Raw genomic sequence first — 19,249 nt, 5'->3', positions numbered from 1 at the left:
ATACATTCAGACCCCAAGCTGTGGGCAGTAAAGCCAAAGGTGATGGAGTTTCAATATATATTAAAGACATACACACCTCCAGGCTAGTTAAACAGTATGACGCACAGGAGACACTCCAGGTGCAGTTAATCATTGACAAGACCCCAATACAAATCACAGCTAGCTACCAACCTCCAAATTTGACTCATGGTGCCCAATCCGCCTATCTGGACCTCTTCGAATCTATCAAGATTAAACCTTTTACCCTGATCCTGGGTGACTTTAACAACCCAATCATAGACTGGAAGAACTCATGCCAAAACACAAATGCCTAGAGATTCCTCGATTTTGTCAATAAAAATGCCTTGGAACAGCTAGTCAATACCCTCTAAAGAGGTGATAATATCTTGGACTTGGTATTAACCAACATGAGTAACCACTGCAGCATTCCTGCAGTATTATCCTCCCTGATAAGATCCGACCATAAAGTGGTCACTTTCAAAGCAACCATCTCCTCAATCCCCCTCTAGCTAGAGCAAAAAAAAAAACTTCTACAAAGCTGATTACAGACTCCTGAGAGATGGTATTAACAGCTTCACACCCCCTCCCCCTCTCTCAGAACTGGCACCAGTTTCCAAAACTACACCAAAGCACTATACAAGCATTTATACTGATGCATAGAATCAGGAATACCGGACACAACTAAATCATCTTATGCAAGGAAGAGTAAACCTGTCTGGTGGACATCTGCAATAAATAAACTCTATAACAAAAGGAAAAAATTTCTGTCCAGGCCCAAGAAGAAGCAAGTGCCCAATTGAAAGCAATCTCTCCTTAGCCTGAACAAGCAAATAAGAGCAATAGTGAAATCCTCCAAAGCAAACTTCGAGTCCAAATTGGCCACATCTACTAGAGACAGTCATAAGGCCTTCTTCACATATGACCCCAATCTCAAAGGAAGCACACAGATCTGTTCAGAACTGGTGGTCAAGGACACCACATATACAAATGCTGTAGATATAGCAAACATGCTGGCTGACAGATTCAGCAAAAAACGTCACGTCTCTGTCCCCCTATCAGTAAATCAGGACATCCCCAGTACCTGCCCCCTTCCCCTTTTATCTAGGGAACAGGTCATCACTACTCTCTCAAAGGCAAAAAATACAGCCTCCATGGGCCCTGATAACATCCCAGGCCACATCCTACATGAACTCAGGCAGGAACTTGCAGCACCATTATGCAGCCTGTTCAATCAAAGCCTGAGTACCAGCTTCATTCCAGCTGAGTGGAGAACAGCCACTGTCATTCCTTTGCACAAAGGTGGAGCACCCACCGATCCAGGAAACTGTAGACCTATTAGCCTAACTAGCCTAATCTGCAAGGCCATGGAACGGATTATCATGGACCTCATTAACAAGGACATTGGCAACATCCAACACTCGATCCCACACAGTTTGGCTTCATCAAGGGTAGGTCATGTCCGTTAAATTTGGTTGGCTTCTTTGAGACAGTCACCAAGCCATGAACGAGGGGAAGACTGTGCACACCGCCTACCTTGACCTGGCCAAAACCTTCAACACTATTCCCCATTCAGGCATAATAAATAAACTCTCTCAACTAGGTATCAATTTGTATGTTACCAGATGGGTAGTTTGTTAGAACATATACATTTAAACACTTACAATAGTGCATGCACATTTCTGTTTGTTAGACTATATATATATATATATATATATATATATATATATATATATATATATATATTAAAAGGTAAAAACATTCTTAGCTGAAAATAAGTAGGAAAAGTAGGGGAAAAAAACAGTTATATGTTTGGCATCCACACTGTGTGAATTGTTCCTTGACTAGTACAGCAGCAAGGAGAACTGCAAATAAGAATGATTCCCTAATTCCTGACTAGTACAACTGCAAGGATGACTGGAGACAAGGACGACTCCCTAAGTCTTGAAGGTTGCCACATAATTCACCTTGAACAGAACAAAATTCAGCTTATCAGCAGACTTCATGACATCAAGCAAATCCCAAATTAACAGATGAATCCCAGTTTCATGAAAATAACTGTATAAAAAGACTAAGACTAAATGGTGTTAGTTTAGGTACTTTTGTAGGAACACATAGTTCTGAGGTAACTGAAGAACCATCATCTGTATTGAGAAGCAAACCTTGTACATTAAAAAATGTAGGCTGCAATGTATAATATGTGTCATCTCTTCTATAAGTAAGTTATTTTGTTAGTAACTGCACTTAAGTTGTTTAGAGTTGTTACAGTGTTACAAAGTGCCATGATAATTAATTTTTCAGTGGCGAGCCTAGCCTGTATTCGAACACAGTGGGAGTGGTGCCCTGTATAGGGTCACTACCGTAAAGGCACAGTAACTAAAATTTATGAGCGGGTCCTAAACAGGAGCACTCTGGTTTTATACAGCTTACAGCATTACAGTTTTCAGACACCTGAATCCAGAGTGAGACTGCCGTGCAGGAAGGTCGCAGTGCAATAAATTTTCTATGTCGGTGAATTCCAATGTTTCAAAGCTGCAATTGCCAGTTTTGTTTCACCAGCTTTTCGAGTGACTACGGGGGATTTTCTAGACATCTGCAAAATAACAGCTTGATGACTTGTCTTTTTGCTGTGTGGTAAGACTTTTTTTCTGTGTCACATACAGTATGCATGCCCTTAGGGGTCATAGTACAGAATGTAAGCAGAGGTTTACTCAATGTATCAGAATGAACAGATAAAATCTGGGACAGAATGCAATGTTGGTATAAATAGCATATTGGCAAATGTAAAACCTTATTAGGGCAAGTAAATGGTCAGGCATTATGCAAATGGATTACTCAATGTATCAGAACAATCAGATAAAACCTGGGGCAGAATGCAATGTTGGTATAAACAGCATATTGGCAAATGTAAAACTTTATTAGGGCAAGCTGACAGTCAGGCATTATGCAAATGTATTACATTTCACTGGTATCTCAAAAAAAAAGAATGTGTGGTATGACAGTAAATGTTTATTGGGTGTCATATGAAACTGCTCTCTGTGTGCAATGTCGTAAAAGTACAGTTTAGGCCATTGTTGAAAAGTTAAACTGTAGAAAAAAATCTTCTGATGGTAAAGAACCAGATAAGAGTAATACACATACATTATATCCAGATCAGATGTTAAACAGTTATGTCATGTCACCACATGTGAAACATTAATTTCTTAGTTAGAACAACAGTCAGATCAGTTACTGACAGAATCTATTGTAGATCTTGTTACACCCTTTAGAGAGTATGTGCAAAAAGTGGAATGAAGCCACTCCACAGCACAAAACAGATAAGGACAGGGACATAGTTTAAGGTGAATTGACAGAAAAAAATAATAAACTTCTAAAAGACAGACAAAATGAGTTCAGAAAGTTTAGACAATATATACAAACACTTTTTAGAAGTGCATAGCAGCCTTAGAGTCAGCAGAACAGGTTACTCAGAAATATCAGACAGCCCATGCAGAATTACAGGAAGAAAATGAAACTCTTAAACAGCAGTTACAAGACAATAAAAATCTGGTTAGTAAAGAGTTAAAGAAAAAAGTTCCAAACCTTAAACAGCAGTTACAAAATAAAAAAGATGAATTAGCTGAGCTGACAGAGACTAATTTATAGCACACTACGTTAATAGCCCAGCTTAAAAAAGAACTGCAAAAGAAAAGGCCAGTCAAAGTCATAATGCTAAAAACTTCAACAGGTTTGTATAAACAGTCAAGGTTGCTACAAAGCATGCTACAGTGAAATAATAAAAAATAAATGTCTTACTCAGAAACATTTTAAACTAGCATTCTAGATAATCTATCAAAAGGTAAAAAAGAAAAGCAGAACAGTTCTAGTGCATAGAGGTGATCAAATGAGAGTAGTTAAAAGCAGTGAAGAAATGAAGTCACAAAAGTGACATTCATGTATTTTCTTTTCAGAAAATAAAAAAGAAGCTGCCTAAAGTGCACCTGTTTAGAATACAGCAGAGCAAAACCCAGACAAAAGTAAATGTAAATAATGTAAGTATATTTGTTTTTAAGCATGTGATAGCTACACCAGTATCTATTTTGTTTTTTACAGTTTTTTGTAATTGTATAATAGCACCACGGATAGCAGAGATACTGACAAAAAAGGCATACAAAAGTAATATTACTAGTATAAACTTGAAATGGGTAAATGAGGCTACAGATAGAACTCAAGGTAATTTTTCTTGTCCAGGGGGACAAACATGTCACATTGAAAATCTTTCCTTTGACCAGAGTGTCTCAGTCTGGAAGACAGCCAGAGGACAGGTATATGTCTAACTCTCACAACATAAAGCAAATGCATCTTTACAAAACAATACTGGTATAACATGCTGCATACTGCATGGGGAAAGGACACTCTTCCAATTTTACACTAACTGTGTAAATAGTACTGCAGAAGGGTCTGAAATAGAGCTACAGGAGGGAAATATACTGGTCTATATCAATTATTCAGTAATTATTGGGAGATAACCTTGCCTTTTTATTATCAGAACTTTTAATAATAAACCCACAGCCAAATTTAATCAAGTGATTAGGGTACCATCAGTATGTATGGTAATGGGACAAAAATACCAGAAAACAGTAATACATTTTAATGTCTTATTCCCTCCTGGCACTACAGGCTGTAGGGGATGAAGAGCATGGTATGATACTCTTTTAGGAGGATGGGAACAGGCTTAGGTGCATTAGAAATACTGGCAAACAGATTAAAATTGACAGGCCAGGATATTCACAGATTATACATTTACAGGCATAATGGTTACCTACTATATGGACATCACAGAAGAGACATACCAACTGGACTGAAATGCAAGGGTAGTAAACAGTCTGCATAGATACATACTGTACAAATAAAGTTACACATTATAAAATAACAAGTTCAAAAGTAATGTGTCAAGTTGTAGTTTTATCACTGGTTTCTGGACCACCATTTTATCTGTACCAGTACTGGTTACCCCAGTTAGAGGGAAATTACAAAATAAAACTCAGAAAATGAAACATTGTATTCATACATCTAATGGACTGATATGTAAACAGCATTCTCCAGTGTATAAACCATGTTTTTTAAATGTCTGTGTCTTTTAAATGAAATCAAGTATTGCCTCTTGTAAATATTAGTCTGTCTCTAAACTCTTTGTATGAGGTAATTAACAAAAGTGAGCAGTTAATCAAACAGTTGCAAAGGGTTAATAAAACTATTCTAAATCATGAATTAAATTCTGTAATTGTAAAAAAAAAAAAAATGAAAAAAGTTAATCAAGTTAGCTGAAAAACTATCGCAGACACAGCCCATAATTGGTAGGCCATTTTTACAGAATGGTCTGCAAAAGAAAAAAATTCTAAGACTGGATTATACACCCAGTTCTGGTAGTAATGCTTGTTATCATTGTATTAACCATGTAAAATTATGTTTTAACCCGTTGTATCAAAAGAAAGCTAAACATTTTGTATCCTAATGTGGTTCTGTAAATCATGATGGAAATTATGACTTGACCAAAGAATACATATTAATGTAAACTGTTTGTGTGGTTCTAAAACAAAAGGGGAAATAGTTATAATATATACATTTAAACACTTACAATAGTGCATGTACATTTCTGTTTTTTAGAATATATATCTATCTATATATCTATCTATATATATATATATATATATATATATATATATATATATACAGACACACACACACACACACACACACACACACATATACATATACACATACACACACACACACACATATACATACACACACACATATACATATACACATACACACACACACACACATATATATATATATATATATATATATATATATATATATATATATTAAAGGGTTAAAACTTTCTTAGCTGAAAATAAGTAGGAAAAGTAGAAAAAAAAACAGTTGTATGTTTGGCAACCATACTGTGTGAATTGTTCCATGACTAGTATAGCTGCAAGGAGAACTGCAGATAAGAATGATTCCCTAATTCCTGACCAGCTGCAAGGACAACCAGAGACAAGGACAACTCCCTAAGTCTTGAAGGTTACCACATAATTCACCTGGAAACAGAACAAAATTCAGCTTATCAGCAGACTGCATGACATCAAGCAAATATCAAAGTAACAGATGAATCCAGGTTTTGTGAAAAGAACTGTATAAAAGACTGTAAGACTAAATGGTGTTAGTTTATGTACTTTTGTAGGAACACACAGTTCCGAGATAATTGGAGAATCATCATCTGTATCAAGAAGCAAACCTTGTACATTAAAAGCTGTAAGCTGTAAAGTATAGTATGTCATTTGTTATTTTATTAGTAACTGTGCTTAAGTTGCTTAAAGTTGTTATAGTGTTACAAAGTGCCATGATAATTAATTTTTCATAGCTAACTGGCTCACTGATAGAACTCACCTAGTCAAAATAGGGGAAGCCACCTCAGGCAGTAGACCTGTAATGTGCAGCATACTCCAGGCTTCAGTCTTGAGGCCTCTGTTATTTGGGATCTACTTTTCTGAGGTGCAGACCAAAATCAGTGGGCTATGGCTGACCAAGTTTGCAAATGTCTGCAAGCTGGGAGCTGTCATCAATTCTCCTAGTGATGTGGACATCCTTCAAGAGGGTCTCACCCAAACAAATGACTGGTGCCAGAAACATGGCCTCAAGCTGAATACCAAAAAATGCATCATCATCCCCTTTGGGGAGGGTGATGACCCCACAAATTATCACATTGATAACAATGTCCTAAGCATGCAATCAGTCGTGAGAGATTTGGGCACCCAGGTTGATAGCAACCTGACTTTTGACCACCATGTTGCTTTGGTGGTACAGAAAGCTTGTTACATGGCCCACCTCATATGTAACGGTATCTCATCCAAGGACAAGGAGATCATAACATTCCTGTAGTCTTCCCTTATAAGGCCCATTATTGAGTACAACGTCCTGTTCGGCATGTACCTCATAAAGCACATGCACCAGCTGGAGGTTCCTCACCAGGAGACCCCAGGGCCACAAAAATCTACCATACACAGACAGGCTAAAAGCACTATCCATCTACTCAGTTTCATACAGACTCCTCATAGGGACTGCTGCATATCTGCAAATCAAGCTTCACTCGAGTAACCCACACTCATGGCCTCAACCTGGTGTGAGACATCAATAGGACTTGTTGGCGGGACAGATTTGTGTCTCAAAGACTCCCCCATCTGTGGAATAGAGTCCCTCTCCATGTCAGGCAGAGTATCTTTTTACCCCTTTTTAAATGCAACCTGGATAACTGGATGGGAAACAGAAAATACATCCCTTGGATTCTACCCATGTCCCTGCTGGTCAGGGGCATCAGGTGCTGACTTGTCTGAACACGGGCTAAACTCTTGGCTAGGCTTATAAGGGCCTCAGGGCAAATAGCCTACATACTTTCTATGATCCTATAATACTGCTCTTGCAAACTTCGAAAGTTGATAGAACAGATTTTGCATTAGCATGAATTTTCTGAAGGGTATGAAGTCTGAAACTCAAATGTCTGTCATTATTTTTTAACTTCAGTCTTTAACAATTGACATTAATGTGCCAGAAAACCACAATTTTATGAAAAATGGACCAAAAATATGAGGCAAAAAATCTGGACATTCTGCAAAAATCTGTACAGCTGAAAGGTATGAATGGATATGCAATTTCCAATTTCCTAAGCAAGCTTGGTGTATATGGGCATCTTGAGACAATGTAGCTGCACCCCCCCCCCAAAAAAAAAATGTCTGGTCCTCACTGGTACGGACACCAATAAAGCTGGCTCCTTCAAAACCAAAATTAACTGTGTAATGCTAGTAAAACCAGGCAAACTACATTTCATTAAGTGATGGCATGTCAAAATCCAATGCCCCTCCAAACCCCAAAAACACTATAACTTATGCTGAATCGCTCTTAGAAACCAAGTACAACTATGTCAATGGCTGCATAGAGCTGCTGTACTTACCAGAAGTAAGCCCAGAACTAGCCTAAGAAACCAACTGTCCTGGTGGCATACCAAATTAAACAGGGCATGCAACAAAATGACAAAAATAATGGAAAAAACAGAAACAGTAATCCCCATAAAGATAAAATCTCTTTCAAACTAAATATGCAACTAAGAGGGCTAATTAGGTCAAACAAAGATAATCATAAGGCCTTTTTCAGCTATGTCAAAAACCTCAAGGGCAGTACACAACAATGTGCTGAAAATTGTGATTAATGGTGTCACATTCACCAAGGCTGGTGATAGAGCAAACCTGTTAGCAGACAAATTTACTTCCAGCTTTATTCTCTTCTCACCCCAACCATCCCATAAGCAATAACCTCAAACATACTTCCTCCAATTATAACAAGGGAGCATGTTCTGGCTGTGCTCTTTAAAGTCAAGAACACAGCCTCAATGGGCCCCAATAACATTCATGGGATGCCTCCCGAACAGTCTTAAATGCAACTTAACAGGACCCCTGGAGTCAGAAATTAACTGTAGTCTTAAAACAGGTTTTGTCCCACAAGAATGGAGGACAATGACAGTCATCCCCCTTCATAAAGGAGGATCTTATTTGCGAAGCCATGGAAAGAATTATCATGGAAATTACCCTCAAGAACATAGGAGACCTTCAGACACTGGATCCACCCCAGTTTGGCTTTGACAAAGGAAGGTCATGCTTACTGAACCTGGTGGACTTCTTTGAAAAGGTCACTAAGATAATGGATGAAGGAAAAGAGCTGCAGACTATCTACCAAGATCTGGCTAAAGCATTTGATACACTACCCCACTTGGCCACTTGGGCATTGTCAACAAACTTATGGAACTAGGCATAAATCACTTTATAACACTGGATAAAGAGGTGGCTCATAAATAGGACCTAAGAGGCTAGGATTAGCAAGGCTACCTCAACAGAGAGGCTGGTCACTAGTGGAGTAACTCAGGGCTCCGTGCTGGGCCCACACTTCATTGGCATCTACTTCTCATTGGTCAAAGACCTCTCTCTGACCAAGTTCATAAATGATTGTAAACTGTGATCATTCATTGAATCCCCCTCCCAAGACAAGGATGTCCTTCAGAAATGTCTAAGACAGGCAAGCACTTGATGCCAAAACTATGGCTTAAAACTCAATGCCAAAAAATGCATTATATTAACTTTTGGGAAGTCAACCACCTTGGGTAACTACATCATCTTAAAACTCTGATAAAAGTTGACTCACTAGTCAGGGATGTGGGAACTCATGTAGATAGTAACCTAGCCTTCAATCAACATGTGTCCAAGGTAATAAGAAAATCCTTCCATGTTGCTCAACTTATAAGAAAGTGCATGGCATTTAGGTCCAGAGAGGTCATCATACCACTGTACTTGACCCTCGTCATACGCATCATAGAGTATAGTGCCCCATTTGGCATGTACCTAACCAGACACATGCAGCATCATAGACTTGGTTCTCAGATGACATGATGTCTGTCAGAGTCTGCACATCTTTCCTGTGTGTGTGAATTTTTTAACAGGTGGTCCAGTTTCCTACCTCCTCCTAAAGTCATGCTGTAGGTGAAGTGGCAATCATCCATACTGCCAAAAGGTGTGTACACCAGGCATGTGTGCATGTGTTTGTGCATGCATCTTGCCCCCTGCAATAGACTTGCATCCTATTTGGAATTATACCTCAATCTTACTGATAGGCTGCAACTTTCCTGCAACCCTGAACTGAATCAAGTAGGTAATCTGATAATGAATGAATGAATCTATATACAGTGACATGAAAAACATTTTCTCTCTGTTAAATATTCCCTTTCTTGTATTCAGACATGATTTTTGTCTCCCATTCCCCATGCTATGTCACACAATAAGTCACTCACGTTAACCATTTGAAAAATGGAGTCGAAGTATGGAGACTGAATGGCTAAAAAAAGAACTTAAATGTCTGAAATAGTAATTTCCCAGAATATTCCTCTTTCTCCAAGGTATGGTGATCTCAGAGTTGGTATGTGTGCAAATTTAGGGTGTGGGGGGGCCTGCCCTACTGCAGAAAAGAAGTTTAAAGGAGAAAAATAATGTTCAAGATTTGCTCTTCTGCAGTTTTTAATTTCAACATTTTAATAGAAAACCCACTTCACATTTTGTTTTTAGAAATCCTATATAATCTACTCTTGACATGTCATTACTAATACAAAAACACCTGTATCTTCTTGTATGCCAAAATTCTTTCTAAGTAAATAGATATCTTTTTTCCTTACATGTGTACATAATTTTCTTCCAAAACATTCTCATTTTCAGAAGACATATCATTTTGCGTTTCCAATTCTATATCAATAATGGCTCTCATATGTCTTTAATATTCAGCCCAAAAGGTTTGATTACTCTTTACCACGTATGTATATGTGTATGGGTTGTAGGGGTTCCCTTTAGAAGATCGCAGTTCCAGAAAGTCAAACTTCATATGGTCGGGATCATATGATAAACTTTCCAAAACATCAAAACTTTTGTATGTAGATTGCGATACAGTGGGGAATGGAGAAGTCTGTAGTGCAATCTCAGAGTTGGTATATATAATATGCAGGGGGTATGGGGGGCACAAATGTACATTTTTGTTGTTTAGTCTTGTTCAGCATTTCAGAAAGTCAATCATATGGTCCCAACCATGTGACATTCGACTTTTGGAAACTTTGATCTTCTGACATAAATCCTGGTGGGGGAGGAGGAGGAATGTCATCCATTGTTTAAATATATAAAGTAAACAAAGAATGTCTTTCAGCATACTCATCTAAAATTAATTGTTGGGTTCACTTTTCTTTGATCTGTCTCACCAAAGACAGATCTTCATTTTGCCTTACACTGTTTTCTTTTGTGTGACGTGCGTATTTTGTTTCTCTATCAAACTCTGTTATCCTTTAATGTTCAGATTTTTTCTTTTCATGTCCTACACACCAGTGTCTCTCTGCTTAGTCTGAATACACGGACTCCTGCTAAAGCTTGTGCATACTTTTTGTACCTGCAGAGAAATTCTACCTTCTTCGTGGGAAAACATTTCCTATCTTTTACCACCTTTCACACCATTTTATTAACAGCCTATTTCTTTCCTTAATTTCAACAGAAACACTTTTATGCACACAGATTTTTTCTTAGACTGATTAAACTTCTGAACCAATAAATTCCATAATTTTCAACCACGATTTCTCCTTATCACCCAATTAAGCGTTGAAGTTGTCTGCAATTCTGTCAGAGTCCTTCTGCACAGAGACATAATTTTCATATCTCCATTCATTTTTTTTCCATTTCATCTTTATTCAACAATGCTTACATACATCAAATTTCCAAATAAGAAAGGTCAGCAATCTCTTCTCCAGAAGTGTATTCAACAGAGACATACCAGTAAAAAAGACGAGGGGGAATTTTGCATGTGCCCTGGATAACTTTCTCCTTATTTATATAAACACAGACGTTGTTCCTTCCTGAAATTAGGGTTAACCATCTGAAATGTTGGGAAGCGCTACAGCAAGTCCCAAAACATGCAGACTGAATGGCCAAAAAATGGACTTGCATATACTTCACTCAAGGTGGCCAATTCCTGGAATATTCCTTTTTCTCAGAGGTATGGCAATCTTGGAGTTGGTATGTATACGTTCGGAAGGGGGGGGGGGCTTGAAATAACCTCTGTAAGTAATGTTGCATTGTATGGCATAATATTGTAACAGATGTGCAAAAATGTGAGCTATAACCTCAGTATAGCAGCCAAGACCCCAGAAGGTTATAAAACTGAAACACTACATTTAGGATGACATTCTGTACACCAGCAAGGACTACACAGATGCACAGAGTTCCATGCATTTGGTCTAAATTCATTTGATCTAAATTTAAAGTTCATTCATTTGGTCAAATAAAATTTGGTATACACGGATTTACTGTAATTTTGGATTTTAATTATTACATTGATGCTTGCTGTATAGAGTAATGGACTTTTTCAACCACGTACATATAGTTTTGTGATAAGTATAAGTGAATGCAGGGTTACATTCATGTAGCTACAGGTATGCTGAACTGTGGGTGTTCCTTGTGAGAGTTCTCACAGTTGGTTATGAGACTTTGGTGCCTTCACCATTTGTAATCTTGGAGTTGGAATATATAATTAGGAGGGGGTGTAGCAAATCCCCCACATGGAGGGTAGAGGAGGCTTGTACTCCTGCAAAAACACTGTTTTATTTTTTCATTGTTTTTCAATGTATTTTTGATGTTATGAGTTTTAGATTAAATGGTGTTACATGTACTGAATTTAGACTAAGTGATTTTAGATGTATCTATATAGACCGAGATACACATATATAGAAATGCCTACAAAGACCCATTCCTACTGGAGGAACTTCTAGCATTTATAACACCAAGAGATGACCTGAGAAGGTGCTTTCCCTGTGGCTTCAGTTTTAGGTTTGATAGTTCTGTTTCACTCTAGAAGTCTGGTAACTTTTTTTTTTTTTTTTTTTTTATCTTACAGAACAAATGTGTAAAGGTAAGGCATTTCTGGAGGGAGTAAAGGCAAGCACAGACAGACACACACACACACAGACACACACACACGAAGAGGGAGTAATCAAACATAGATATTATGTAAATGGACAGTTAACAGCATATAAATATATTTTTTCTTGTGTAGTCCTTTAGTTGAAGCAGACTCTTCCTGAGCTCAAAGACTTCAGTGCACAAGGTCTGTCAAGAACTGCTGCTTTAGGTTCTTGCTAATTCATATTCATTATTCAGTAATACTTTCCATCCACTTTAGCCTCTACCACCCTTTTTCTTCTTTTGCCTTCAATCTATGACCAGCATCAACAGTTTTCTCTAGTATTTGAATTTTAGCTTTACTATCAGGCGTTTGAGTGAACTGTCTGAATTTATTTCTTCCAGTATTGATTGATTTGATCATCTTATAATCCTCAGAATTTTCAAAAGTTTCCTCTAACACTACAGTTCAAAAGCAGCAATTTTCAGCTGTACAGCCTTACTTATAGTCCAGCTCTCAAAGGCATATGACACTACTTCAAAAAAACGTTATCCTTGACTATATGGAACTTTGTTGACAAAGTGTCATCTTTGCTCTTTAAAATCTTATCCAGACCTGCCATAGCTTTCCTTCCAAAAAGTGCTTTTTAATTTCATGGCTGTAGTCACCATCTGCAGAGGTCTTTGAGCCCACTCTTGAGAGACACTACACATCATAGCTCATGGCTTCACTGAGACGCACAAGCCCCTCCACCATGACAAATTAACAGTCCAGGAAGGGGCAATATATATATATATATATATATATATATATATATATATATATATATGTGTGTGTGTGTGTGTGTGTGCGCCTGCACATTGGATCTAAATACAGGTTTGTTGCCATCTGTTTAATTGACCAGTTCCAGTTGATATATGCAGACGGTTGACAGGTGTACTAAATCAACAATCCCCAGGTAGATGAATATTAATTTCTCTGGGGATTTTGTGATCTTGGAGTTAGTATATATAATTAGCAGGGGGTGTGGGGGTACAGGGGCCTTGCCTCCTGGAAAAAATGTTTTGTTTTTTTTGTTTGAAAATTGTATGTACCGAGATTCTTTCTCAGCACATTCATGGCAATGTGTCGGCATTCGTTTTTTGGCATATGGGCTACTCGTCTAAAGTGAGAAGCTCCACATACATACATATATATTATATATATATATATATATATATATATATATATATATATATATATATATATATATATGGGTGTACTTTCCTACAACGAAAATTCACTTTTTTGAAATGGGAAAGTACATCCCCACTTAAGTGAAAGTGCACTTTAACAAAAGTGCACTTTCGCTTAAGCTCACTAGACCGAACCTACCACACCACAATGGAGGACATTGAAAAACGGGCTATGTCCTCCACTGTGGTGCGATAGTACGGACCTTAGGGTTAGGGTATGGATCAAGGTAAGGGGATAGCCCTACTAACTATCCCCTTACCATAACCCGTGCCCTAACCCTAAGGTCCGTGACTATCACACCACAGTGGAGGACATAGCCCGATTTGCAATGTCATCCACTGTGGTGCGATAGTCATGGACCTTAGGGCTAGGGCACGGGTCAAGGTAAGGGGACAGCCCTACTAACTATCCCCTTACCCTAACCCGTGCCCTAGCCCTATGGTCCGTGACTATCGCACCACAGTGTAGGACATAGCCCGATTTGGAATGTCTTCCACTGTCGTGTGGTAGTGATGAACCTTAGGGTTAGGGCAAGGGTTAGGGTAAGGGGATAGCTAGTAGGGCTATCCGCTTACCATGACCCGTGCCCTAACTCTAAGGTCCGTGACTGCTAGCCCGTTCGTTCTAGTGGGTTCGCAAAAGTGCACTTTCATGAAAGTGCATTTTCACGTTAGTGTGGGTGTACTTTTGAAGTTCAAAGTAATGAACTTTCGTTCTTCAAAAGTACATCTATATATATATATATATATATATATATATATATATATAAAATGTTATATATAAATATATGTATGTTATCTTCAGGAGGGGCAGATATACATTGTAGGATAGTGCCATCTTGCAACTGCTGTTGGGGTTTGTGAGGCTTTGCTGTTGGAGCATTCTGGGAGAAGGATCCCACAGACATATACTAAATCGAGAAAGCCACACCCCCTTTTGATAGAAAGGTAGGGCTACAGATAGACAGAGATATTTGCCTGTCTTGAAGAGGATTTGCAAAATTAAGTGGAGACTTTTGGAGTTATCATAAACAAAATAAGTTGTGAATTTACAGATAGAGTATGTGAAGCTGAGGATTTATTTGTGGAATACCAGCGGTGGTGGTGCTGCGGTAGTGTTGTCGCCTCACAGTAAGACGCTGTCCGGTTTGATTCTCAGCTAGAGCGTCTTCTGCGTGGAGACGTGTGAATGGGCGTACCTTCATTGAAGGTTGTGCGTCAGGGTTGGTAACTGCACGTAAAAATCAACTACCCATCATTAGCGGACCGGAGTTCCGCTGTGACGACCCCTAACCGGGAAAAGCCGAAAGACTCAACAACCAGTTTACCTGTGGAATACCAGAAACTGTGGATTTACCAAAAGTCTAAGTTGTGTAGGTTATACACGTTTTATCATGAGCTGCAGAACTAAGCAAAGGAATTACATGGTCCACTGGGATTTTGGGAATCTTTAAAGAAAAGTCTATAAGTGTACTGAAAAGTACATTTCTGTTTTTTTTTTCTTTTTTTGGAAGAACTCTTACCTGCTTGTAATATCAATACACTGAATGTCATATTTGCACCATAAATAAATTTCAATTAAACCACAGGTAAGGGTTTCCTGTGTGTTAAACATAACACTATATAGAAAGAGGATGAGGAAGGGAGAGAGAGAGAGTCAAGACTATACATATCATATTCAAAAACAGACAAATGAAGTATTGAAGTATGATGGAGTTAAGCAGTGCTTTAGTGATGGAGAGACTGCTTATTTGTTAAGTTAACCAGCACATTCACTCACATCTGTAGTGCAAATGTATCTATTACATAAAGTTCTATTTTAAGTATATGCCCTAAAATAAACTCTGATTTATATATACATTCTGCAAAGACAGAAGGGGGTGGCCCAAGATAAACACCTGACATGGAGTATGCGAGTCAAAAGGGAAAAGGATTACACATCAGAATCCAGCTACCATTTTTTTTTCACTTTCTACTGGCATAGGGTATAAGCTTAGCTTTAATTAGCAAAGCCTCAAACATCACATTCAAGAAATATTTCCTCACTTTACAAGACATATAAGGAAACTTTGCTGGCAAACCTTGGTAACAAGTTTGTAAGACAAGTGACTGCTAATAGTTAAGCTGGCAGAGAACTCATGCACTTTTTGCAGGTCACACACACAATATTTTTTTGGTCCCCCTTGGGATATCATGCATGCTGGGTCTACAAGCTTATCTTCTACCACCCTCAGACTTACTCTGGTATTGCTGGGGCCAGTCACAGACACTAAGGGTATCCTGGGGGCTCATCCATCTTTGGATCTGTCCTGTTTTTGTTTTTGTTTTTAATTTGTATGCAACTCTCCTCTTAGGTAGGTACTAGGCTATGTGCCCGAGGGCATTTATAAGCCTAGCCAGAGTATGTTGGCTTTCGCTGCCCCATTGATTAATTAACTGATCTTCTCTCAAGCAGAGCCAATGAAGTTATTCCAGGGGTGTATTTTCTGTTACCCATCCAGTCATCAAGGTTTCTCTTGAAGAGTGTTAGTGGGGGGCTCTGCCTGATGTAGTTTGGAATTTTGTTCCAAAGCATGGGGAGTCTCTGCAACAGGAATCTATCCCTCCAGCATGTTCTATTTATTGTTGTGGTGAGGTTTAGCTCAGTAGAGCACGTGGCTCACAGTGACTTGGATTTCTTTAGGTGGAGCATGTCCATCAATTCTGAGTTGGACATGGCTTTGTAAGTCAGGCAGAGATCACCTCTGAGTAAGCAATATGCCACCGAGTACAGCCGGAGTTTTTTCAGTCGAGCTGCATAGGACATATGTTTGAGGCCAGTAATCCTCTTGGTGAGGTACTTTTGTGGTCTTTCCAGCTGTTGGAAGTGTCTTGTGAGGTACATCCCAAATGGGGCATTGTACTCTATGATGTGTCTAATGAGTGATGAGTAGAGGGGCACTATAACTTCTTTATTTCTAGATGTGAACCCTTTAGTAATTAGATGGGCCACATAGAAGGATTTCCTAACTCCTTTGGCAATATGATTGTCAAAGGAGAGATTACTATCTATCTGGGTCTCCAGATCTCTTATTACCTCTTCTGTATTAAGGGGGCTGCCACCTATGTGGTAATTCGTGGGTGTTTTGTTTTTCTCAAACGGGATGACTATGCATTTTTTTGGCATTTAGCTTGAGGCCATGACTTTGACACCAGGTGTCTGTCTCAGTAAGGCCCTTTTGCAGGATGTCCGTGTCAGCTGGAGGGTCAATTATGACTCCCAATTTGCAGTCATCAGTGAACTTGGTTAGCCATAGTCCTCCTATGTTTGCCTGTACTTCTGAGAAGTATATGCTGAACAGTAGGGGTCCCAGGACTGAGCCTTGCAGGACACCACTTGTGACTGGTTTAGAGTCGGACCTGGAGCCCACTATTCTTACCGTGTGACTTCTGTTTGTAAGCTAGTTGGCAACACACCTCATGACGTAGGGGTTTATGTTCAGGCTGGTGAGTTTTTCCTGCAATACCCGAGTGGGGAATGGTGTCAAAAGCCTTGGCGAGGTCAAGGTAGGCTGTGTGAACCACCTTTCCCTCGTCCATGGCCTTGGTGACTGTCTTGAAGAAGTCAACCAGGTTTAGTAGGCATGATCTGCCCTTAACAAAGCTGAAGTGGGTTGGGTCAAGTGTTTGGAGGTTCCCAATGTCTTTGTTAATGAGTTCCATGATGATGTGCTCCATAGCCTTGAAGACCAGGCTAGTCAGGCTTATGGGGCGATAGTTATCAGGGTCAGTTGTGGCCCCTCCTTTGGGGAGAGGAATAACCGTAGCTGTGCACCATTCTATGGGCACATAGCCTGTGCAGAGGCTGAGGTTGAACAGCGTGTTTAGGTGGGGGGTTAGTTTGTTGTGTAGTTCGTGCAAGATGCAGCCTGGGACACCATCTGGTCCCACTGGTGCTGTGTTTTTGGCTTTTGTAAGGGCTGTTTTCACCTGTGTGTCTGTGATTTTTGGGACACTACACCTTTCCCGTATTGTTGTGGGCCCTTTTGAAGGTGAGAGGGGGGTGAAGTTTGCACTGAATTTATCTGCCAGGATGTTGGCAATATCAGTAGGTTCAGTATATTTTGTGCTATTTTGCACCAGTTCAGTGCATATCTGCGAGTTGTCACTTAGATTCTTAACATAGCTAAAGAAGGCTTTGTGGTTATTTTTTGAATCCTTGGCTATTTTTCTTTCAAAGTTAGCCTTGAATGATTTCATGAGGGACCTTAGTTTCTTACGGATACTGATCAGGGATGTCTTTCCTTCTTGGGATTTGCTTTTTTTCTGAACTAGTTTCCTCCTTCTATTGTATAGCCTGTTTATGGCAGGGGACCACCAAACTGGTTTCCTTCTCTTAGAGGAATGAGTCTTGGTTTTGCTAGGGATGACACGATCCATGCATCCTTGTAGGTGCTCATAGAGTGCATTTGTAAAGGTTTCTGCATCTTGGGCAGTGTTATCCTTTAGCATGGGGGCTGTGAAACTTACCACCTCTGTCTTAAGTAAGGTGAAGTTTGCTTTAGAAAAGTTTTTTACTGTGGTTTCCTTAGTTGGCGGTGGTGGTGGGGTGTGGACACCCAGAGTGATTAGTTTATGGTCTGATCTAACCAGTGACAGGTTGACCTCCGGTGTGGAACACCTGTCGCCCATGTTGGTGATTACCAGGTCCAATATGTTTTCACCTCTGGTAGGGGAGTTTACCAGCTGATCCAGGGCATTTGAGTTGATGAATTCTAGGAAGCGCTGGGCCTTGGAGTTTGTACTCTAGTAGTTTTCCCAGTGAATGGTAGGGGAATTGAAATCACCCAATATCAGGGTGTTCGGTAGAACCTTCATGTTTTCCAGTGTCTTCAGAAAGGTGGAGTGGTGGTCCTGGGTCATGGAGAGTGATCTGTAGCAGGCCACAATTTGTACTGCAGATTTGCCCGGTGTTAGTTGCACATAGATGATCTCAGAGGTATCATGCTGCTCCATTAACCTTGAGGTGTAGGTATCCTTGATGAATATGGGTACACCCCCTCCTTTTGTGTTTTGGTCTGTGTTCTGTGGCCGAAACGTGTGGTATGAGTTGTAGCCCGGTAGTGCTGGGGTGCTCTCTGGAGCCTTGAACGAGGTTTCAGTTACTGCACAGATGTCGATGTTCTCCATACTGAGGAGTGCTTTGAGCGCGTGCATTTTGAGATTTTAAACTCCTGGCATTGAGTAGCATAACCCTCAGTTTTTTGTTAATTGTGCTGTTTATGGAGGTGGGTTTGACTTTTGAGCCTTGCCTAAAAAAGGCACTACAGGGGCAGAAAGAGCCTTGGTCAGTATTCGAAAGCCTAGGGGTGACAGGTGCAAGCCGTCTCTTGGGAAGCAATGCGACTTGTCGAGCATGTCGTCCCAGGCTGACAGACACTGGATCCCCTTTGAATGACACCAGAAGCTTAGCCAATTGTTGAAATTTATAATTTTTTCTTTATACTGAGGTATCATTCTTGGTG

Source organism: Protopterus annectens, chromosome 16.part0 (assembly GCF_019279795.1).
Source record: "Protopterus annectens isolate FY-2018-M chromosome 16.part0, PAN1.0, whole genome shotgun sequence".
Classification (NCBI taxonomy): Eukaryota; Metazoa; Chordata; order Ceratodontiformes; family Protopteridae; genus Protopterus; species Protopterus annectens.
The sequence above is the reverse complement of the archived record's forward strand: the minus strand, read 5'-3'. Positions refer to the sequence as shown.